Source organism: Fukomys damarensis, unplaced genomic scaffold (assembly GCF_012274545.1).
Source record: "Fukomys damarensis isolate Sample0158 unplaced genomic scaffold, DMR_v1.0_HiC HiC_scaffold_4, whole genome shotgun sequence".
In the NCBI taxonomy this organism is placed as follows: Eukaryota; Metazoa; Chordata; class Mammalia; order Rodentia; family Bathyergidae; genus Fukomys; species Fukomys damarensis.
Genome location: NW_022900916.1, coordinates 1,621,102 through 1,644,677, shown reverse-complemented (window position 1 = coordinate 1,644,677; position 23,576 = coordinate 1,621,102). Strand labels below are relative to the sequence as shown.

At 44.7% G+C, this 23,576-nt stretch overlaps 1 long non-coding RNA gene across 1 annotated transcript in view; it reads left to right on the top strand.

Annotated features, from left to right (window-relative positions):
• Window positions 1-21,041, top strand: part of LOC109118459 — a 61,795-nt gene extending 40,754 nt beyond the window's left edge. The window contains exons 2-3 of the long non-coding RNA XR_002025787.1: window positions 5,731-5,817; window positions 20,958-21,041. This is a non-coding gene — a long non-coding RNA (uncharacterized LOC109118459). The remainder of the gene's footprint in view (window positions 1-5,730; window positions 5,818-20,957) is intronic.
• The last annotated feature ends 2,535 nt before the right edge of the window (window positions 21,042-23,576 follow it).

Here is a 23,576-nt window from a genome sequence, read left to right as displayed (position 1 = left end):
TTTGGTTCTGAGAACAAATTTGTTCAAGGGGCTCTGAGTAGACATCATGTGAACATTTCAGGGGCACGTCTTGGAAAAAGTTGAAAATCTACTTCCCATTTTCTGCTCCTTTGTGGACCAGAATCCAGACATGGTGGGAGCGGGTAGGTGTTGAACATGCCAAGCAAGAAGATACTGGAGGACAGGAGAACAAAGTCTAGAGCGGCTTGGGGGGAAGCCATGGGCTGGCTGTGACTGTACCAGAGCAAATGCTCCTGATTTCTTGGAGCAGGGCTGAGGGCTCAAGCTCCGCCCTTTCCGGGACCCCCCCTGGGGGGTGGTTCTCACAGCAAGGCCAGTACCTAAGCTGCTTTGTTCCCGGGCCCCTCCAGTGTGTCAGGTGTGTGGAGCAGTGACTCTGTGTGTGTCTGTGTGGGGCAGGGTACCTTGATGGACGGGGCCTGGCCTGCTTCTTGCCAATGTCTAGTAAATAAAAGGAGTGATTCAGTTTTGAGTGCCCCAAAGAGTATGAAATAGTGCCAGCTGTTGGCAGAACCCTGAGTAAGGCCCTGCTTTCATCTGCAGACACATTACAATACAACTGTCAAGCAGAAAGAGTTTAGTGCAGCCAGGAGCGAGCTCAGAGGCTGGCTCAGAAAGAGACCTCCACTGTTTGTCTGTGCCATAAGGGAAAGACACAGATGCGCGGGCCCTGAGATGGAGACCCCTGCCCACGGCCATATGCTGCCTGTGCCCATGTCCCATGACACCACCCGGTTGGAGTTGCTGTTCCCGACGGGGTTTTCAGGCTTCTGCAAAGAGAGGGTGGCAACCACACTGGTCTCCTCCAAGCCTGCATCTGTGCCACTTGGCTGGTTCCCGAGTCCAGCAGTTCACACCTACACCTGCTTTGTGAGCCGTGCCTCACTCTTCACCCCAGCAGCACAGCTTAGTCGGCCCCTAGTCTTTCTCCAGGAGATTATGTCAGCTTCAAGCTTCCTTGACTGTCGTTTCTCCTCCACACTCCTCCACTCTCCAAGTCTCGCATCCCTATTGTAGAGGAAACCCTGCGGTTCCTGTGCCTTCTCCCAAGTTCTCCGCCAGGTGACATTCAGGGTGCTGAGACTCAGCCTGAAATGTGGTCTTGACCCTTCAGCACCCTGCACACCCCAGTTATTTACCACCCAGTCCACATGAGTCCTTTGTTCCACCACAAACACCTCATCTTCCTCAGCTGGCTTCCCCAGCTGTCCTCCTGGGAACTTGGTCCTCTGTTTAAAGCACTTCCTTCATCTCCCCAAAGACTTCCATGTGCTTTGCCTGTGGAATCTCAGAACAGACCAAAATGTACCTGAAATTACTTGGAAGCCTGCATATCTGCTCTGCAAGTTCTTCAATGTGCTAAGGCATTGCTTAGTTACACTAAATAAAAACTTGGCTGTGCAGAGATTTGATGAATTGTAACAAAATACTGTAGTCATCAGCGATAAGAAGGAAAAGTTACATTAATCAAATTTGTTCTTCCAGAAAATCTCCATGGAATTCAATATAGAGCAACAGTGACAGGTGGAATGGTTGCTATTGTTCCTGTTTGAAATGCTCTCCAAGGCGAGGGAATCGAAGGCCAGAACCCAGCCCTCGTGCTGCTGGGAGGTGAAGCACCACGGTTTGCTGCCACCTGCCCACATCAACCTCTCCTGATGGGCTGACTGATCTTAAGTCTTTGACAGAGTAAGGGAAAGTCAGCCTGGCTGTTGGATGAAATAGTCAATAAGTTTACAGGAATTTACCCTTCAGCACAAATTTAACTGTTCAGTCTGACGGCCCTCAGATGGTGCCTGCTGTTGGACACGAGGCTGGTACAGTTGCCCCTCAGTCCCAAGTGTTCTCCCCTGGGAGTTTATTGGTGCCCTCTGTACTTGGAATGGTAGCATTTAATTGCCACCTAAGATTTTCTCCTGGTCCCTCCAGTGCCCATCTAAGGCTGACTCCAGGTCTTCCAGTGTCCTCCACTGCTGGCTGCCCTTCTTGATGTGGGGGCCATGATCCTCTCTGTTCTCGTACTTATTCCTTTCCTTTCTTTCCGTGTTTCTATTTTGATGCAGTCTTTCATGAAGACAGTTTCAGAGTTAGACCTGAGTAGATTTTATTTTAATGTTTTCAGTGTCCTGCTTACATGGCTATGCATTTAAAAGCAGGCATTTACTTGTGACGTTATCTTAGCAAACTGTGTGTTTCCTTTGCAGGGAGGGATAGGCACAGGATAAGGATGTTTGGAAACGTCTTCAAATCTGTCCACTCAGCTGATTCACCTTCCCCGTCCTAAAGCTTATAGAAGACCTATAATCCATGACTGTTACTTAATCTAATTATCTGCTTAGCTTTAAAAAAATCAAAATAAAGTAGGGAGCACAGGTATTAATAGACAAAGTAGGAAAAGGTGTGATTTTCATATTTTAAAAGTGCTCCATGTCTTGCAGTTACATGGAAATATTATTTATACAGCCAGTATAAATTACAACGTTAGGCAAGAATCATGTAGGCTAATTAAATTTCAAAGAAAACCTCTTTGCTCAGCTTTTGCTGAGACTAGAATATTTTGCTAGCAATGATTTTAGCAATGTGTTTTTATTAAATTCAACACTAAATTAGAAATCTGTTTAGCATCTTAAATCATGTTGGAAGGAAAGAACACTGAACTCTGACATAAAAATCTAACGTCGTCCAGGGTGTTTTACCGTGATATTTCCTGACACGGGGAGGGGAAATTAGTGGACAGCATCTTCCGCGTCAGGGTCCTGGGAAGGGAGAGGTAAATGGTGTCCTTTCCAGCCCAGCCGCAGGTGAGCGTGGGGCAGAGGAGACAGGCGTCAGGGCATTAGCCCTGGCCTGGTGCGCACTGCAGACCTTCATGGGCTTCTGCAGCCACTTGTATTTCACTGGCTCCTGAGCATGCACCCCTTCGCGGAGCCGGAGGGCGGTCAGAGAGGTGCCGAGGCACCTCGTTCGTGCAGCAAGTAGTTGCTTGTTGCACTGAAAGTGAAAAGACCAGCCTGGAGTGAGGACTGTAGGACCCCTTTCCACCCACCCGGGGCCTCGCCCAGCACAGCCTGCTCTGACACAGCGCGTTCACCTGCCTCCGACAGAGGACAGAGAGCTCTCGGAGAGAGTAGGATTCCTTCTTCCTGGGAAGAGCCCAGCCCTGGCCACGGACGGACCTGTGCTTCGCCTTGCAAATCTGTCCCTGGAGGAGTTAGTCAGGGAGCCGTGTGGGCACTCTTCTCCCTGGCCACTTCAGGGACTGCCCTGTGAAGCTTTCTCACTGAAAAAAGATTAAAATATAAGCTCAAATATAACAAGCTATACTCATAATTATGTCCCATACTCTTATATGTCCTATTAAATCCCAAAGGTTGAAACTGAAATGGGATTATGATGTATATCCCCTACGGCACATTTCTAGCCAGGTGTGTCCATGTGCAATTTTTGGACACTGATTGAGATAGTTAAATTATAATTTGAGATAACCATTCAGTCCCATGGATTTTTAAATAAGCTTAAGTCAGTCAGAGGACTCCTTAACAAGTAGGGAAGCACCACACAGTAACAAGCCACCAAAGGACAATTAGCCACAGATGAGGAAAATGTGGAGCCTGAAGTGTTCTGCAGATGCGCTAATTAAAACAAGGCCAATTAACTAGCCATGGAACATCAAGTTTTTAATTAAGTACACTTTCAAAGGAAATAAAATTCTATAATGTTGATGAGCGTATAATTGGCCAACCCATGTAGACAAAGTTTGCTAACTGAAGAGAAATAAAACATACGTTCTTCACCAAGTGCTTCCTGGAGTGTGAGCTCTGTCCTAACGAAATACGGGAAATACTCCATCGATGTAATAGCCATTAAAATGTTAAGTGTTGTGAGGAAAATGGAGATTAGCTGTAAAGTCCGACATTGGAGGTGGTGCAGTCGCAGGAGAACCGAAACATGACAGGAGTTATTCTGGTGCTGCACACCGTGAGAGCACTTTTTACTCCTCCACAGAGAAAGCGCACACGCACAGTGTTTGGAGAGAGCAGCCTCGTCGTGTCAAGTCCTGCACTGTGTGTCCACGCTGAGAGCTGGCCGGACGCCGGGATGTGTGAACATGCAGGACGCAGACTTCAGGGGTGATCGACCAACACTGCTTCGAACACTTTCCCAGTACTGAATGAGTAACAACTACTTCAAACTAACTTCCCCACACGTTTGGTAGCACAAGTATTAGTTAACCATTCTGGGCCCTTTTGCTGTGACCTGTGAGCGGCTTGTTTTGCAGTGCAGTCCTGCGCTCCGACTGGATGGAGACAATAGAACCAAGCTTTGCCATCAGCTTCTCACTGTCCACCCACCTCTGTCTTCCCTCCCTCCCTCCCACACTTCAGTGCTTAGCATAGCTCTGTGAGGTTCATACCACAGGTGAAATAAATCCGTATCATACTTCTGGTAAGAATGCCGTAAAATATCACAATAAATTATTACTTAAAAGTGATCTTCCTACCCAAAGTGCTGTCTTGCTTTCTGCTAGGAAATGTAAACAGCGACTGTCTCTATTGTCAGCGACTGCACTTTCATCTTTCGTGTACTCGTTAGACTCATGCTTTCATTTGCATGCCAAAGTGAGAAATAGGATTGCTAGCAACAGAAAAATATCATTTATATTTATATCTACTAATTTCAGGATACCTATTATCCCAGGAAATTCACATTTTTGCTTTTAATATACGGTGGTAGGCTACTCTCTTGGTAAAGACTTGGGGTAGGACCAGGAATTTTTTCCTGCATTTAGGGAGGACATTTTGTATTTCTGCCTAACTTGCTAAGCCGCATCTCAGTGTCACTAGCCAAAGTATCAAAGGGTGAACTTCCCTTCCTAAGCATCCCTGGAGAACAGACTCAGCACAGCTCACTGTCTTCAAAGACCTACAGCAGGCAGGAGCTGGAGACAGCACAGACCGCGTCTAGATTCCACAGACAAGGAAATTAAAACTCGGAGGAGATGACACTTGCTGACTTTTATTAAAAACTATAAATTTTTATTTGGAAGTAGACGTTTTGCTTTATCAATGAGTATATCAATATTACTTTTTGAAGATTTCCTTATAAAATATGCATCTAAAGAAATAGCACAGTCATCTTGAGAGGGAGCTATGTTTCATATAAACATTAACATGTGGCATCAGGGCCCATCACCTGCTCTCTGAGTTCCCAGCGGATCATTGCAGCCTCACTGATGATAAGGCAGTATCTCCCCTTCCGCGTCGTTTTTCTGTGCATTACCCACTGCCGCCCAGCTGTGACTCCATCTTCCCTGCACTCAGAGCTGGCTTGCCCAGCTACTGCCACGCCCGATGGGATCGTCCCAGAATTTAGTTCTTAGAGTAGAGCATCTCAAAAGAAGAGAGTGCTCAGAGAAGATTTCCTCAGAAGACTGTGGCATTTATCTTTAGTTAATTCAGAAAATGCCAACGACTGAAATTTAAAATAATTATAAGGCATTCAAGTAACCTGTATTAAGTATCTGAATCTTGGCTCCAAAGAGTCCACATTAGATGTTTTCAATTAAAATGCCAAAAGGCAATCTTCATTAATAACAGTTATTACAAATGCATTTTTGTGTACATCAGGCTCTTTGGAAATCATTTACAGGGTCCATATTCTTGTTCACCTGAATCAGTACTCTAACGTATTATAACTCCCATGTCTCAGGTGGAGAGCTGATGTCTAAGGATCTTTCCAGAGATGATGGCAATGATACATCTAACTGCTTACGAGGCCATGGAACTCTGAGGAGCTGTAAGTTGCTTTGTTTACAGGCTGACAGCGCTGGGTCCAGGGAGGCTTTCCAGACTCAGAGGTCTACAGGCAGCCAGGACTCTGTCAGCTCCTGAGACCCTGAGGTCAAGGGGCAGGTGGGCAATCTGACAGCCCCAGGAAGCCGACTGGGAGCCGACTGTCCCCCTCCCGGCTCTTCTGTCCTTGCCGCCTCATCTGATGGGGCTTCTGACTGTGGCGCCAAAGTTGGCCTTGGAATGCCATGGTTCATTCTCTGGAGGCTCTGGGGAGGCCAGGGGTGGAAAGCGTCGCATGCCGTGTGTCTGATCACAAAGGCCCAGAGTCTCCATCAAAACCAGGTGAACACACAGGCAAAGGTGCCCCTACAACGTGAGGATTCATTGGGCACGGAGAAATGTCACTCAGAAGTGTTAAAATAAATGTTCCTAGTGTATATTTAAAGTACAATAAATAAAGAAAGACTAACAGAACAGGATTCTGCATTGAGCATGTGGTGATGACGACTAAAATCACATGTTTCCAAGAGCCCGAGTGGGACCTCGGAAGTGTGAAAAGGAAAAGGACCAGCATCTTCCTGAGCACTGTCTTGGCCACTTCCTGAGCCCTCGATCTCATTCTCAGCCCCTCCGTGCTCAGACCTTTGCTCCTTCCCTTTGTCCCTGTTTCTCTCACTTTCTTCTCTGAGGTGGATGGTTCTTCTGTCCCTGTGGGACTCAGTGTGGGCGCCACATGGGAAGAGACTTTCCAGTTTTCCTTTTCCCACTTCCTCACTCCTGCTCCCCAGGGCCCTTCTCTGAAATAAGCAACCAGCACAAAGCCCTGGCTCATCTTGTTTGGCCTGGAAGAAACCAAGAGCAAGAGGCCTGAGGCCTCTGTGCTGCCTGTAGATGGCTCCATAGAAACCTATTATAACTCAAGCTTATTTAGCACGTGTATAGCACCAAACTCCCAGCAAGCCCTTTGTAGGATGTATCATCACATTTACCCTTCAGAGCAACCCTTCACAATAGGCACCCTTCTTTCTTTCCATCATCACAATGGGCACTGTGGTTTAGGAAGCCCTGTGTCCACCAGCGACTGCTTTATCAAAGGTTTTAGTTGTTCCCTGTCCACAACCGAGGTAGGGTTTGTTCCCCTGCATAGCTGCAGGCAGTGCAGGAGACTCTAAAAGCCCGTGTGTGACTCTGGTTCTCTTCCCTCTGCACACTGGGCAAAGCCATCAGACAGAACCATTGCCACCTTGCCAAGGACCAGGCATGAGATCTGAAAAGGTGAAATCTGGGAGTCTGCGTGTTACTGGGCGAAGCCATCAGACAGAACCATTGCCACCTTGCCAAGGACCTGAGGCATGAGACTTAGGCTCTACTGCTGTGAGCTGCGAGACCTGCAGGGCATTTGTCAGCTCACCTTAATTTAGATCCCCCTGCCTGGGCATGGATTTGAATCCAAGAGTCTGATCCTTTTCACAACTAACCCAGAGGCTGGGAAATGTTTGCTGCAACATTGTCGAGTTTAAGCAGTGGACAGTTCTCCAAAGAGAAGGATTCTCACAGCAGTAGCCAGAATCAAGACTGTAGCTGAGCAGAGATGAAGGCTGGTGACTTGGGTGCACCCAAAGTTGTGGAGGGGAGGTAATTTAAGAGAAGTAGGCGTGACACCAACTCAGGGAGGACGAGCATGTCTGTCTGCAGAATTCTTACACTTAGGAGTTAACACAAAACTGTTAAAGTTTGTTTTCCTTTTTGTGCAAGACCAGATATGATAGTTGTTATGGAATCACCAAATCTGTGGGATACAGACTTTAAGGGTACAGGGAGAAGTTTTACTGTCTGAAGGGTATGAGATGGACTAGAAAGAGTGGGAGAGAGTGCACAAAGGTCAGTGAGGAAACCACCAATAAAGTCTGAAATATGGTCCTGCCAATGACCCAGAACCACCAGAAGGGATCAAGTGTGCATTTCTACCAAGCGGTGAGGAGACAAGAAAGAAGCCAGATGTGGCCAATGACTCAGGGGTTACAGTTCAGGGCCTGATGTCAAGGACAGCATCTCTGAAATGATCCAGAGCCCAGAGAGAAGGGGATACATTGAAGACCAAAATGCCTTGCAGTGGAGCTCGGGACCAAAGTCAGGACCAGATATGGGGAACTGCCCTCTGAGCCCAGGGCTTTGGTGCCGGCTCTTGTGAGTACAGGTGTTAGCAGAGTACATGGAGGACTGATGAGGGTAACGTCTCTGAGAGGGGAACACAGTCCCCACACGGCCGTCAGTGGTCAACAGAAACACTCAGGTTCTCCTGACCTGCTCACTGTTTGCTCTAAACCCTTGTTTCAGGTGAGAATATGCCAGAGGTCTAAATCATCAAAAACTGAGGGAACAAAAGGAATGCTCTTCTCTCTCCCTGGTACTTTGGTGGCCTATTACCATCTGGAGGTGGGAAGAGACTCTGTATTATGACTAAGTCTGGACCACACCACTGCGGCTGTCCCTTCCCGGCTATGTTATGTGTAAACACTGCTTTCTTCTTCAAATTTTATGCGAACTTTTTTTGAGTATTCTTCAGTGCTACTGTAGCTGCACTTAGTTTTACGTGCTTGAGAATTGCACTAGCAAAGAGAAAATCGGTATCAGAGGATGCCAGGGCACTGGCGGCTGTGGGACAGAATTAAAAAACAAGGCTGCCAGTGTGGACGGAGACCTTGGCTTCCCGGGCTCCCTTACACTCTTCCTCAGGGGGAGAAATAGTAACTGTGCCCACTTCTGTTGGAGCATGTACCCACTCACCTGTGCAGGAAAATAGCAATTAGCACTCAGCTTTGAACAGCGATCCCAGATGAGCAGCCTTGAGGCAGGCTTCTGAGGCCCCTGGTAAGAGCAGGACTGTCTACATCGTTCTTAATTAGGCATTTTCTCCTGCTGTCCTTTACAGATAAGCACAGAGGGAACAGAAGTATTCTCAAAGAATTGGAAAAACATGTTTCTGTAGAACTGAGCAGTGGTATGTAAAGGCAAAGAGATAATTCTATCTTGGATTTTTCATATTCTGAACCATAGGGCAGTGTGGTCAGTAATTCTACTGTTGGGATGAGAAATGGGAAATTTCTACTGGCAAAGAGATAATTCTATCTTGGACTTTTCATATTCTGAACCATAGGGCAGTGTGGTCAGTAATTCTACTGTTGGGATGAGAAATGGGATAATTTCTACTGAGATGGAAGAAACTGCTCTTCTGCAACTCCAGGATCACCTGCACAGAAGGACCGAAGTTCCGAGCTGAGAAGATGAAGCCCTTGGCAGGGCACCTCTGCCCTGCTCGGCATGCTGCGTTTTTACTTTTCCAGTGCAACCGAGGGAGAAAAGCATTCACCGAACATCCGCTTGCTTCCCTTCACCTGCCTGTGCAGTCCAAGGTTAACACAATTGCGCCAAAGTAGCAGATGCAGAGAGAGGCCCGCAGTGGAGGCCTGAGAGCTGGATTCTGGGTTTCCTCCACCACACACCACCACCAGGAAGCCATTTACCCTCTCGCCCTTGCAGGAAGGAATGTCTTCATTAGTGCTTTGTACTAAGTGATCGCTTGTTGCCTTTTCTATTAAAGGCACCAAGATTTTTAGATTATTAATTTTTGACAAAAATGTAAAGTCCGGGATAAAATTGAGTCTAAGCTCAACTTTCAGATTCTTGAATAATGTAAAACAGAAAAGAAAACTGATTTTGAAAGTACAGAATAGAAATATTTTCTGAAATATGTATATGAAGGCAAAAATTATTCTGGTAGCACTTACCAAAAATTTCACAATTAAAATAATATTTAACTGCAACAAAAAACCAACAAAATCAATCAGAAATCACCTGAAACTCTCTTGCCCTAGGGGTTATTAAAGTGACACATTAGCAAGGACAGAAATAGTCTTCTGCAGGAAAAAAAAAGGGGGAAGATGTTTCTCAGGACTAACTTATGTGTGATTATTTCATGAGTTTCTTACTAAGCTAAACCACAGGGAAATAAAAGAAAATAATCAAAGAAATGAATGCACTACTCAGACGTCCACCTAGTGTTTCCATTTAGGTAGACAAATCCACTGTGAAATGTAAAGCAGAGTACATTTCCAAGTTTAATGCAGAATTTTAGATACTGATACAAAACTTGATAGCAATGAAAAGTCAATGTAAACATTTTCACAGCAGCCTGAATCACTGTTGACAGTCATAGTACCAAGCAGTGAGGTTACTATATTAAAACACTGTGTTTGCCAGTTGAATTTTGACAATTTCCTAAAATATCATGATTCTATTATGACTAAAATTCTCATCACTTCTGGATATCTTAACCTGGTATTGGACTATTTCTAATGACACTGTGGTTACACAAACCAGAAACATATGAGAACTCTGAGCTCCAAAAGAAACTACAAACCTTAACTCAGATGGAAACAAAATTGTAAGCAAGCTCCAGCTTGGTGGTCTCCAAAGGAGGTTTTGGAGACCAACATTTGCTTCGTGGAACTCATATGGAACGGCAGCCAGCACTACCCATCTAAACTCTTAAATCCCTGAGCAGAAGCGGGCACTCCAGAAGGCTAATTTGGAAGCAGAGTTAAGTACAACTCTGTCAATTAGGCTTTGTGGTTACTATAATGAAATCACCAAAGCTGGGTAACATTATAAAGAAAGAAATGTGTTTATCTCAAGCTTCCGGGAGTTCTTGCACCCAGCCTCCCCAGAGATCCAGAGCCTGTGTCCTCTTTGCTCACAAAGCCATCTTTGAATGCCCAGTCATGCAAGCTCCACAGGAATGACTTCATCTGACCCTGACCACCCCCAAAGATCCAACCTTTAAACACCATGCTCTGACTACCTTTCCACTGTGCACCTCACAATGGGTTGAAGTTTCAGCACTGCAACCCTGGTAGACACAATCAACCCTGTCAAAACCAGAGCAGACTAACTGTGATCAGGCCTGGGCCCGTAATTACAAAGACTTATAGAAAAAAGTGTTCACCAGCTTATCCAGGCCCCGAGGTTCATCAGGTGACAAAAAGCATTTAACCTTAGCAGATGAATAGGAAATGATACCTTAGCAAATGATACCTAGGAGAAAAACTACTGAGATGTGATTGAAAACTGCGGTGTCTGTTTAAGTTTAAAAATAAAAAGTTTAAGTTAAAAATAACAGTAAGAGACAAGTTGCCAGTCATCCCCTCAAAATGCCCCTACTCATGTGCAACACAGGTATCCCATGGTTGTTACCATTTTCTGAACCAGTTCTGAAAATCTTCTTTCCTGAGTGCCTTTAATTCTTCAGTTGCAATTGCCTTGCTGTCCTGAATTAATTAAAAAAGATTCACTTCATAGTCATTTTCTATCTAGGGAAGAGCCAGATGTAGTGAGCAAGAGGAGTGAGGACGCGCCGTGATGTCTTATGGGCCTGCCTGTCCCTTGCACTGCACTTGGCAGCAGTGTTCGCTGTATTGTTTTTTGTCCCACTTTATAAAGACAGTCCTGAAAGAGGACTCCAGAGCTGCTTCAGGAAGTGATAAGAACAGTGGGCTAAGTGCGCCCAAAACCAGGGGAAGACTGTGAAGAGGATTTATGGCGATGTGTCTTTTACTGTGATGAATGCATTTAAAATTCAAATATTCAGTGTACCTTTCGATAGCCAGCCTCATATACAGATTACCCCACATAGATAGAGGTGGCATAGATAGATTGGTGACAGGTGGATCTCACAGTACTTACGTAGAGATCTGTCAGGCTTACATGAGAAATTTCCTCAGTGGATAACCCTAATAAAACAATATTTATTAATTAACATAGTAGAACTTTTAATCACTGTAGAAATGTTAGCAAGATGGAGCTCAGTTATTAACAGTGATAGCGGAGTTATAGGTTTAATTAAAAGATAAATTAATGCGTCAATGAATTGTATGAAAATTGTTGTTTGATTTATAGTGCAAAAGCTCAAAAGTAACAGTATGACCAGTAATTCAACTTCTGCTCACTTCCAGTGGTCCTGGTGCCTGAATTTATAACCTTGTCAGATTTCATTAGATTAACTGAGCAATGAATAGAAATATACCCCTCATCGCCGGGGATTTAGCTCAGTGGTTCCATACCTGCCTCGCAAGCACATGTTCCCAAGTTAGATCCCCAGTACAAACAAACAAACAAACAAACCTTAATTAGAGTATATATTGACAAAGTGAAATAAAATAAAATAAACTTGATAACCCAATGCATTTTTCTTTACTCATTTTCTCTTCAACAAAGATGTGTCAAATACTTCCCTGTATCAAGCTACTGACCCAGGCAGAGGAGATAGGATGGACACACAAAGAGGGGCCCAGATTTGTTGTCTGGGGTGTACCACAAATATGAAAGCTGCTTTTTTCAGGAAAACACCAATATTTGTAAAATGAACTCAAAGTGTAGAAGCTGGGTGTCTCCCCAGAGAGCCTGTCATAGGTGGGGCAGGCAGGCATAGCCAACAGCGCATTCTACCAAGGCCCAACAGTGTCCCTCAGAGAGCACCAGGACTAGATTAGCCCCTGCTCCGGGACGCTGGTGGCTCATAATTTTTAAGTCCCAAGACAGAGGCAATTTGGAAAATAATAAAAGTGGTTGTGATTCCACTGCCTGCCTTGCAAGTGCAAAGACCAGAGTTCGATCCCCGTTACCAAAAAAAAAAAAAACAAGTGGTTGCAGGTGAATGACCCTGACAGCAGGATGGGCAACTGCTGCACAACCTTTTCCAGCCTAAATTTCCTTATTCTGCATGAAAATGAAAATAAACAAGAAAAGGAGAGGTGTAGATAGGAAAAGAAGAAAGTGTAATATAAGGTCACCACCTCTTCTCTACAACAACCAAAAGAATTTTGTTCCACACCGATTATAATTAGCTGACAATTAGGTATACCTGTATATGTACACATACGCACAAATAGATTCATACATTGTGTGTGGGTGTATTTATTATAAAATAGAAAGTTCCTGATAAGAGAAAAGGGATTTCAACTACTGAAATTCACATCAGCTCTACTCTAAATGAAATACAATGAAAAATTGTATTACTGTTTTTTTACCTAATAAAAAACAAACCGATGGCTTATAGCCTCAGTCCTATCTGATTTATTTTTCTTTCTAGATGCCTATGGAGGTATAAATAAGACATAAGTAGAAAAGCTCACAAATCAAGCAAAAGAGTGAATTGCAAGGTTTTCCTGCAGGAAGGCATAACTATGGTTGGTTCCTCAGAAACCCTTCCTACTAGTGCTTATGTTCTTTAACTAAGAATTCTTCACCCATCGATGGCAGCCTCTTTTCACATATATATATGTTGCTTTGTCAACTCTAATGCATTGTTATGGATAAGGGTCATGCAGGTGCAGGCTGGGCCATGAAAAGTACTGAATGACATGCTTTTTTTTTTTTAAACCTTAAAGATCTCTGTGTTTTAGAAAATCAATACCTTTTAAGGACACTTTTTCTTGTCACCCTAACACTGTGAAGTACAAACTGGAAATAGTTTAACAAGCACTGGAAGCATTTTTTTTTACCAGAAAATTTATCTTTGATGAATGGAAAAAAATATTTACTGCCAGGCAAATATTTTAATGGTGGGGAAATGAAAAAAGTGATTATTTAACTGAAGGAATGTTTTATTTGATGGCCAGAGGACACCTTTGATATTTACTTTATTCTGGAAGCCAAATCCACTGAATCTGAGGTTCCTATTTCAAAGTTCACTTCTCTTACTAAACACAAACAGAAATAAGAACTATTCCACGTTCTGGTCATAATGTTCTCTTTCTTGTACTATTTCCACAATGAGAAATAAAGGAAATTCTTAATGGTAGAATGTTTTCTAGCTCAAATCATAGGTACTGGAACCAGAGGGACTCTTTGGAAGTGTGTTACTGCTGCCCGTGGGTTGTATACTCTGATTTGTTTAAGATTACAGTCACGCCTCAGTTCGGGAATGCTTCCGCTCCTGGTCAATCTGGTTTCCAAACAGAAGCACAGAACACAGCTTTGCTTCCATTCCTGAATTTTTATCGGGTAGTGAACACTAATGCAGCATTTCCCCAGAATCAGAGCCGAGGCACACTCCACTAAATCTGTGATTCCCCCAAACATATTCTCTAATGTCAGCAGCAGGAATGATGACCGGCAAACCCACTCCCTCTGCCCCTCTCCCTGCTACCATCGAGTCTTACCCTACAGACTCAGAAGGCTTTGAGGGAATAGGAACTCACAAAAGCACTAGCCACTCTTGGGAAACCCCGTGTGTCTCCAAGAAGAGCTAGAGCACACAACTAGGATCTGCAGGGGACTCTTTAAAAGGATTACCTCTTTAAGCCTGAAATTCTAAAATTATCCTGAAACATCCTGCCCCTGACCGTGCCTCCCTTTACACACTCACCCTCAGAAGCACCCTTGCTGCCTCTGGGGCATCCCAGAGAGCAGGAACCTGACGTTCTCTCTTCCTGTTGGCTCTGTACCATGGCTGCAGAACCGGGAGAGAAATGTCTCATTTTTTATTGGGTGAGGAAATACACAGATTTGTCAGCAGCGTCCAAAGATCTACATTCATTTAAAACATACAAAAGCACGTCGCCTAGCGGTGCGGGTAGAGCAAAGCTAACCCTGGCACTTAGCAAGGCCAAGCTACTGGAACAGGCCGTGGCAGTGAGGGATTCATTACTGACATATAGGATTGGCAGACTTCAGAAGCTGCAGCGATTGGTTCATATACCCAATATTGACAAAAGTTCTAACATTGTGTATACATTGTTATGTCTATTCTAAGTAACATTCAGAATGTTAGTAATAATATGTATTTATAATATGTATTGTATAATTATATTATTAGAATATATAATAGGGTTATATATGTAGAAAAGATAAAATATGGGGCAAATTTTTTGACCTTAGTGGGATATGCAAGCGATCTGTCTTTTAAGAATTCTGTGGCTATGCACACAAGAAGAAAGGTCATATTTTGTACATGTAGGCTTTCTTTATTTGTGTTTTAATTACCAACAAAGATACTTTAAAATAAAACTTTACTACTGAAGTCTATTGGCCAAAAATACCTTTTTGTAAGTCTACTTTATAAAGCAATCTGAAGGCCTATATTTTACATCCTGAGGATTAATTCGAAAAATTCATTCTTTCTGGTGATAGATAAGAAGTAAAAGAAAATATTGAAATTATGCCTAACCATATATGAAACATGAAGAAAACCTTCAGTAGGCACTTAATTTCCATAGTAAAATGAGCCTTGGGTCTAGCTGCCTATGAGAATAATTTGGGGAGATTATAGGATTTATACTCAGAAACTGAGTAATTTATCTGAAGGTAGAATTTGGCCACCTTTCCTGATAATTCTAAGGTGTAACAAGGAATTAAAAAGTCACTGTCCTGTTGCTGAGCATTGGAAATCTACTTTAATGCAAGCACACTGAAGACTTCCAAGTCCGCACACAGTGAAGCCCTGTATCATGCATCACTTTCCTCCAGCCTGGGATTTCCCATTTCCTTATTAAAATAATTACAGTACAGGAGAATATAAGGAAATAAAAGAAACTCAGAGAATACTGTAGTTGTAGCCAAAAAAAAGTGGGGGATGGCATGAAATTCAAAACTATGGATACTAAAAACAATGTTATGTATTTTTAAACCTGTATTCTGCCATGTATTGGGTGAAGGCTAAACTTTATTAAACATAATGTCCCCAAATTTTATTGCTATTTTTTGTCCCGATGATGTTCATGAAGCCATTCATATCAGATATAGTAATGTTTTCTGAGCTACATAGACTTAAAAGAGATGACTAATTAGTTCCCTCAGGATTTCTATTAAAGCTAGATACATTCTGAACAGCCTTACACACACTCTCTAGAAAGCAAGTGTGACAGAACGCTCTCCACAGCAACGGTGAAGAGAAGAGCAATCTGGAAGGCACCGTTTCCGTTGTGCAGCCCTCAGATCTGGGCCTGCTGCAGCTGAGAAGTCCCAGGCAGGAGGCCCAGTCCCCTTGCTGGCTGGATGCCCTCCCGGCTCCGCTGTCCTTGTTTCCAGGCCTCTGCCCGAGTGGGTCAGTGGGCAGTGACTGGCCAATGGCTCTTCAGAGCGCCGGCTGTCCCACGTGAACAGTGAAAGGCCTCTAGGAACTGAATTCTGCCTGCCATCTGTCCTTGACCCAAATCACCTGCACGTAATTTATGACTCCTTGCCCCAACTCACGAAAGAACCAGGACCAGAGTCCCACTGGTGTCCAGGGGAGGGGAAACTGTGCCGGGATTGTGTGAGCGCCTACCCACCGGGCCTGCTCATCGAATGTCTCCACAGGCATGGTGCGAGGCTGCCCACGGAGCTGTTTACACAACTGCAAGCATTCCGTCTCCGCTCCAGTGGAGCAAACCCGTGAAAGGCTCTGTGTTTCAGTCATCCAGCAGAAACAACATGGAGTGGACATCTGTCTCCGAGCGTGAATCACCGGCAGCGTTAAGAAAACAACCTTTTCAAAGCAGTTCAATTAAGCAGCTTTCCAAGGTTTCTATCTAGTGTGTGCTCTGGGGTCTGTGGCTTTCTGTGACTATTTTAGAGGAAGGCAACAGGCAGGTTATGGCTGTGGGTCCACAACAAAGTGAGAAAAACATTATAGACCAGTTACAACAAAACAAAATTTTTTTCTCATTACATACTTGATTGAGGAAGATCTTCTATATTGTTCCCAGAGTTCTTGATAACGTCGGTGTCCACAGTTTCCAAATCTTTTAAGCTGTATTTCCTAAAGAGGTGTAACATTAAATCTGTCATAGATATCTTTTCTAAAACAAACAGTACAAATAGTTAAAGTGAAGGCATTGGATTTCTCCAGTTCTACTCCTGACTTTAGTTTCCATACTGTTTTTATTAGTTAGATCTTTATAATTTTCATTGTTTAGCATTTTCTTTATTATGAATATTAGTAATGACTGGGTTGGGAATGACTGTATGACTTAAGTTCAAGGTTATCTATGTAGGAAAATATACCCTTTAAAAGAGAAAACAAATACAATATCGAACAAACTATATCTGCTGCACAACTTCGAAAATGGAAATGAGTTAAAATCTACTTTCTGTGTCTCAGGTACTGTGCTTTATGTACATTATAACATTTAAAATTCAATACAGTATGACATGAGTATAAAATATTAATATCGACAGCATACCTCTTCATTTCCACGTGTGAATGTGAAAGAGTGAGGGCACAGAAGTCAAAAAGCAATAATTTGCCAAGGCTTACAGCAGCACTGAGCTGGGACTGGAGAATTGAACCTGCTGTTTCAGAATTCAGTGTTCACTCTCCTAACCTTAATTCCATAGTGCCAATTCTACAAAATTTTGGTTCTGCTTTCTAATTTACAGAATAAGTGTGATTAAACTGTAGAATGAAAAGATGCAGACAAAGCATCAGAGCAGGGTGCTGTGGACGATAAGGAAATATTACAAGGCACCGATAAATGTGAATTGATGCTTTCTCATGATAAGAAGGGGGCTCTTTCCTAGGTAAGAACGTTCCCATACCCCTATTTAACAGGATTTGTCTGGGGCTAGGGACATAGCTCCAAGCACCCTCCTAGCTTCCCTTCACTCCATCCCCAGAACAAAGTCAGTAAGTCAATAAATAAAACAAGATTTATGTGGTTTAAAAGCACACAAACTAATAGCCACATAAGCAGCCTCTGCTGCCGTCCTATTTTGGAGAAGCAGCAGCATCCCAGTCAAGACTGGTTGGTACCAGACTTCTTCGTTTCAAAATCCACCTCTTTGCCCTACTAGTTTTGTCATCTTGAATTAGTTCACTAACTGCTTCACCGTCAGTTTCTACATTGGTACAATGAGGGCCGTAATTCTAGACCACCTCTTGGCTGTTGTGAGAATCAAGTGGCTCATCTCCCGGAAATCGTCCTGGACAGTTCCTTGTGCGCGTGTACTCAGCGCTGAGCCTACCTGCACTGTCCCAAGCTCCTGGTGGTTTTCTCTATGCAGAGAGCGACTCACTGATCCCAATAGGACTGCGCGGCTACTGGTGACAGGGAGCTGTGGTCCTTCGAGGCCGGAGGGCGGATTGATGGCTGGAACGCTGGTTTCAGCAGCAGAGGCAGTGGTCATCTCTCTTAGTTGCTGCGTAACACAGAGCCAGGGCTGACAGTGCTGTGAGTTCACCGCCTGGACTGCAGGGAGTTCTCCGTGCTTGTTTGAAGGTCACATTCACAGTTCTCACAGATGCAGACCTGGCAACAGTTATAACAAAGGTGCCATCTCCTGTCCTCAGAGAGGTCCTTATTCTAAGGCCACCTGGACTGAGCTGACCACGCCTGGGGTGCCGATGCGGGACTTGAGATGAAACTGATTCACAGGGACCGGCGAGGACCCAGCTCCGTGTCCCCTCTGACCCACGAACACGTGTACGCAATGCCTGGTTGGTAAAGTAGTTTCATTTCCAGGCATTTTGAAGAGGATCGCTGTGTGAGCACCAAAGCCTGAAGGAGAAAGCGCGGTTGGAACCCAGAGGCCCAGACGCCTGGTGTGGGGAGAGGAACACACAGCCCTGAGTCCCTGCACCCTAAGCACGCCTGCCACAGAACCCAGCGTTTCCACAGACTGGCAAACACGTCAGGGATCATCCCGGACACCCCAAAACCGCTGTGTTGGGGTCCAGGTATTTTGTTCTCTAGGCTCCTGGTTCCACCAGAATTTTCTCCCCTTATCTGGGGAAGCGGTTAAACCACACAACTCTGAAACACATTAACTGTTTACAAGCGTGCAAGGTGATCTGTAACAGCCCCACCACCTTGAGAAAAGTTGGAGGAGATGTGCATGTGTTACCTGAAGCTTTGCACCTAGAAACTGCCTCGAACCTTCGTATTCCTCCTTACATGTACACGGCGTCAAGTGCTTTCCGTGATAATCACATCCGACGGCTGTTTCAACGGCTTAATCTTCAAAGCGTGCCTTTTGTTGTCCTATGATTCCTCGAGCAGCCTCCTGTCAAGGGTATGACATTAGGAAACCTTAACATAACAGGAATTGTTGCCGCACTGCCAGCTGCCGCTGGGCGGGTGGGAGGCCCAGACACGGCTCCCCGGCTGCACTCGGCGCGTCTCTGGACAGTTGCCACCCGTATTAGTGTAAGCCTTCACCTGGCCATGGATAAGATCCCCCAGAGCACTGGGGGCGCAGTGCTGACTCCCCCGGAATGCAGTGCGAAGACTGAGCACGAGCGGAGTCCCCCGGGGCTGCTGCAGGCATCGCTGACTCCTCCCGCCCGGGCCGTGGTTGCGCCCTGCGACTGGAGTTACACACAGAGGCAGCTGCTCTTCGCGGGGAGGGTCCGCCGCAGATCCGCACTGACAGTGGGCGGCAGGCGCGTGGACGGTGACACCTGCCGCCTTGCAGCCCAGCTCCTCACAGCCTTCTAACTCTGTTTCACACATGAAGCGAATCTGTTGTCATTTAAAGAGACAAATGAGAATTCGAGAAAATTGATTCTCTTTGAAACACAGCTGGAGAGGCACCCTGATTCCTTACAGAGAAAATTCCAACACGAACAGAAATGGAAAGTAAATGCGGCAGCAGGTGATACTGAAAATTCTAACCTTCTGCGAAATAAAAGGTAATTTTGAACAAGTAGGTAGAAGGGAGCCAAAGAAAATCACATATATTTAATGTCTACCTATGCACATTGGTACAGAGGGTTGAACCAAGGCCCTCACACTGAGACACATCACTGCTTTTTAAAATTTGGTAAGTTGATAAATTCGCCAGGCTGGGCTCAAACCTGCAACTCTCCTGCCTCAGCCTCCCAGGGTGCTGGGATTATAGGTGCTAAACCCTGCCAAATTGACAACTGTAGCTTTTTAGTTGTATTTTTAAGAATTGCTGATACGGGACAGTCACTTGGCAGTTACGTCGTCATTTTCCCTGCCCTTTGCAACTCACTGCAAAGTAACAGAAGTCTCAATTCCCGACCAGGACCTGTGCTCTCTCTCGGACGTGGTCCTAGGGTAGCAGCACCGCGGGGCAGGCAGTGTCTACCAAAGCCTCAGACTCAGGCCAAACCTGCAGGTCTCGCCCAGTCAAGGTTAGAGCCTCTGTGCAGAAGCTGCCTTCAGACAATTGCACTCAGCAAGACCGGGCCCAGCCCTTGGGAGCAAATTAAAAAGAGAATTTAAGTCTCTTATCAGGACAATTATTTGCTAAACAGTTTTAGGTCACTCTCATTTGATTCACGATGATTTTTATAGTTTTGTTTTTATTTTGCTTTACTTTTTAAATTCAAAATTCATGTTTCACCAGCCATAAAAAATCAGATTGTTTGGCAATATATTTCATAATAAGACAAATTACTGTATCTTCCAGTGCGGTGCCTCTACACAAACCCATCTAAACGTATTTAACACTCGTGGGTGCTTTGCAAAGCTGAGTACTTTATAAGAATTTCTGAATGTTTTATACTTAACAAGACAATCGAATCATTATGTCATCATCGTTACATTTGCACATGGATTTTAGAGATTTTTACATTCATACTTTAAGCTTTGAATGAAGAAAGCTAACATTCCTATTTTGAAAACAGGAGGATTTGGTAAGTCGCCTTTATGATTCCGTTTACCTCAGTTTCCACATCAGTGCAGTATAAAGGCATTAATTTCAGCCAGGTATTTAGAGGATGTGCGCGATCTACAGAAATACAGAGCTTCTTTGTAGTGACCTGCTCACCCTCCGTAAACGAAGAACCCACAGGATACAGAGACGGGAGAGCAGGACCTCTGGGAACCGACTTGCAGCCTGGCCTCGGCCCACTTTGATCCTCTTCTCTTCCGCACAGCTCCGCCCGTCCCCTCGGGGCCCTCTAGCTGCTGCCATTTCCTGCTGTGGCCCGAGGTCCACGGAGGGAGAGCTTTGGGGCAGCAGGACGTGGCACCAGGAGCCCAGTGAGCCCCCACCCGCCCTACTTCGTCCCCCACCAGCTCCTGCATCGCCCGGCCGAGCTCACACGACTTGTTTCCCGCCAGGTCCACAGCACCGGGCTCACCAAGGCAAACAGCACCAACCTGAGACTTTTTGTTCTCTGTTTTCTCCTTGCAGGGCTTATGAGAAAGAAAACAAAGGGGGCCGGAGAAGACAGGAGGGCAGACAGACAGTTTGCTTTTGCAAGACGAATTAATTCATTTGTGTTTGCTTCGATCATCAAAGCCCTAGAAGAGTAAGCGGAGCTGTCCGGATTCCGCCCGTGGGAGGGGTGCAGGCGTTTGGCCCATGGGCTTGAGATGCAGGGATTCAAGAAGAACACAGCTAACATCCGTGCGAAGTTAAATGGCTATCGCAAGATACACTGTATCTTCTGCACGTTTCTTGGCAGAGTTTGACATCTCTGACTCTCCTTGAACCGCTAAGCTGCAAGGCAGCCTCATTCACACCTGATTTAATTATGGGTTCTGAGGACTTTTAGAAACACTTTCTATAAGACATGGCAGAACATGGCACGAAATAGATTTTAATTAATGTATTTCACATGCTCTATCTTCTAAATTAGGGATATCTTCATCTTGTTTGTATGAAGGACTCACGAAACTCCAGATGCTTTACTGTGTCAATATTTAGTGACGTGATATTGGCAATCATAGAACATTCATTTCTCCTTTGGTAGAACTTGAGGGAGGAGGCATTTCCAGCATAGAGGACAGAAAGGCAGAAATCCTGATACTTTTCCTTTTTTCATGTGCAGGTTCAGGACAGACAGTGTGGAAGGTGGGAAGCCCCCAAACGCATTCCGGGCCTCGAAGCTGGGCCCTTGAAGAGGGAGGCCTGCATTCTGAGAGTGAGGACGCTGTTCCTCCATGTGTGTGACCCACGACTGTGTGCATCTGTGCGTGGGACTGGGGTTTTCACGGTCCTCTTCCCAGCTGCCTGTTCTTCATCTCACTTTCACATAGCCAAGTCGGAAGCGTGTGGAAGGTAACAATGCCCGGAACGACCTCAGCGTGGGGACAGTGCTCCTGGCTGGGCACTGTGGTCCACAGAATTACTCAGAACACAACTGTCACGTTTACTGCACAGGATGTGATGGTTAGCGACCCCGGGAACTCCAGGGGTGAGGAGCACGGTTAGGATTAAAAGGCAAAAGTCAGGCAATCTGTCTAATCGGTTTGCGAATCTGCTTCTCTTCCTTTCCCCCGTTCCGGTTCTGAAGTTTTCTGAAATCCAAGCACAAAATAAAGTCTCCCCACCTCTCTCTCCTTGGTGTATTATTCCTCATTATCTTATTTTTTCTTTGGTTCACTTTACTAAGAAGTACATATATACTAATACAAATATTCATCGTAAGTACTGTGTTTTAGTGCCTGTCAAAGATTTTTATGTAGGGAAAAGGTCCCTCCGAGCTTTCCGCTCCACTGTTTGGGGTTTTAACCTCTCTGGGCTCTTCTCTCACAGGTTATTTCTACGTGGTGTCTTCACTAAGACACTCAAAGTTCATTTGCCCCCTCTTTTTCAAAGAAATCAAATATCCTACCAAGTTAGGATGCCCTGCAGCTGAAGTCCTTTGTTATCTTGCGCAGTGAACACTGATGTATTATATTTTCTTTTTTCTTATCAGATGTATTTACTGATAGAATTTCAAGCATCAAAAAACCGAAGTTCTCAGCCATTTCTGCAGCATGGAGGCGGCCCTGGGTCAGGGGCAGAGCTCTGAGGGCGTGCATGCTTCTGGGGACCTAGCATCCCTGCCAGGCACTGAGCTGGGCCAGTCCTGCCCAGGCCATGGAGGACCTGGACTGTGATGCCCGTGGGCAGCTTGGGGTCTTGTCCACTTTGCTCACTTCAAGTCTGAACACCCCAGATACAATCAGTGTGGAAATCACAGCCATTTATGGATTCTAATTTTGTAACTCATGCACGCATCTATCTTCCCAGTTTTGTTTTAGGGATCTGTAAGTGCAATGCCCTTGCTTATCCCTACTTCATGGCAGTCAAATTAAATTGGGAAGATGAAATAAAGCCAGATGCACAAGTTTCAGAATTACTAAAGCTGCCACTGTATTCTCATAGCACAGCGATGATCCGCTACCCTTCCAAGTGCATAGGACTGGGTTAAATTAAAATGAAGTTCTTGGGAGGGGGTCTAGTTCCATTGGATCAGTGCTCATATTAGAAGGAGGATGGGACTGGGGAAGAGGGTGGGAAGGGACGGGGATCACCTGTGCGCTCCATGGAGGGCCCTGGCACAAGTCCTTGCCCTGGGCTGGGCGTGACCTGCTCCACCCAACACAGACCAGATTGTGCCACTGTGAGCACTGCATTTCCCTTATTAATCCACCCAGCAGAGGGTATGGCGCTTATAACAGCACCAGCAAACTCACCCTGTATGAAGTTACCAATTTCTTATTGGGAAAATGAAGCACATAATTTAAAAAGAGCTTGAATTATCTGAATATTGGCAATGTTGTGGAATGAATTCATTTGCATAGTTTTAATAAATAATCTAGTTTCAAGAATTCATCAGCTAAAGTACTGAAAATATTGGTTTTCAAGGATTGTTTCATAAACCCATGTGTTTGAATAATTTGAAAGATGTCTTGGTAAAATCTGTAACATTTATAAAATTTCCACATCATTCAATTAAGATGAGCTACGTTTTCATATGGTACTCTAGTTTTATTCATGGCAAATTTACATAAAACGTCTTATTATTAAAAGAAACGTAGT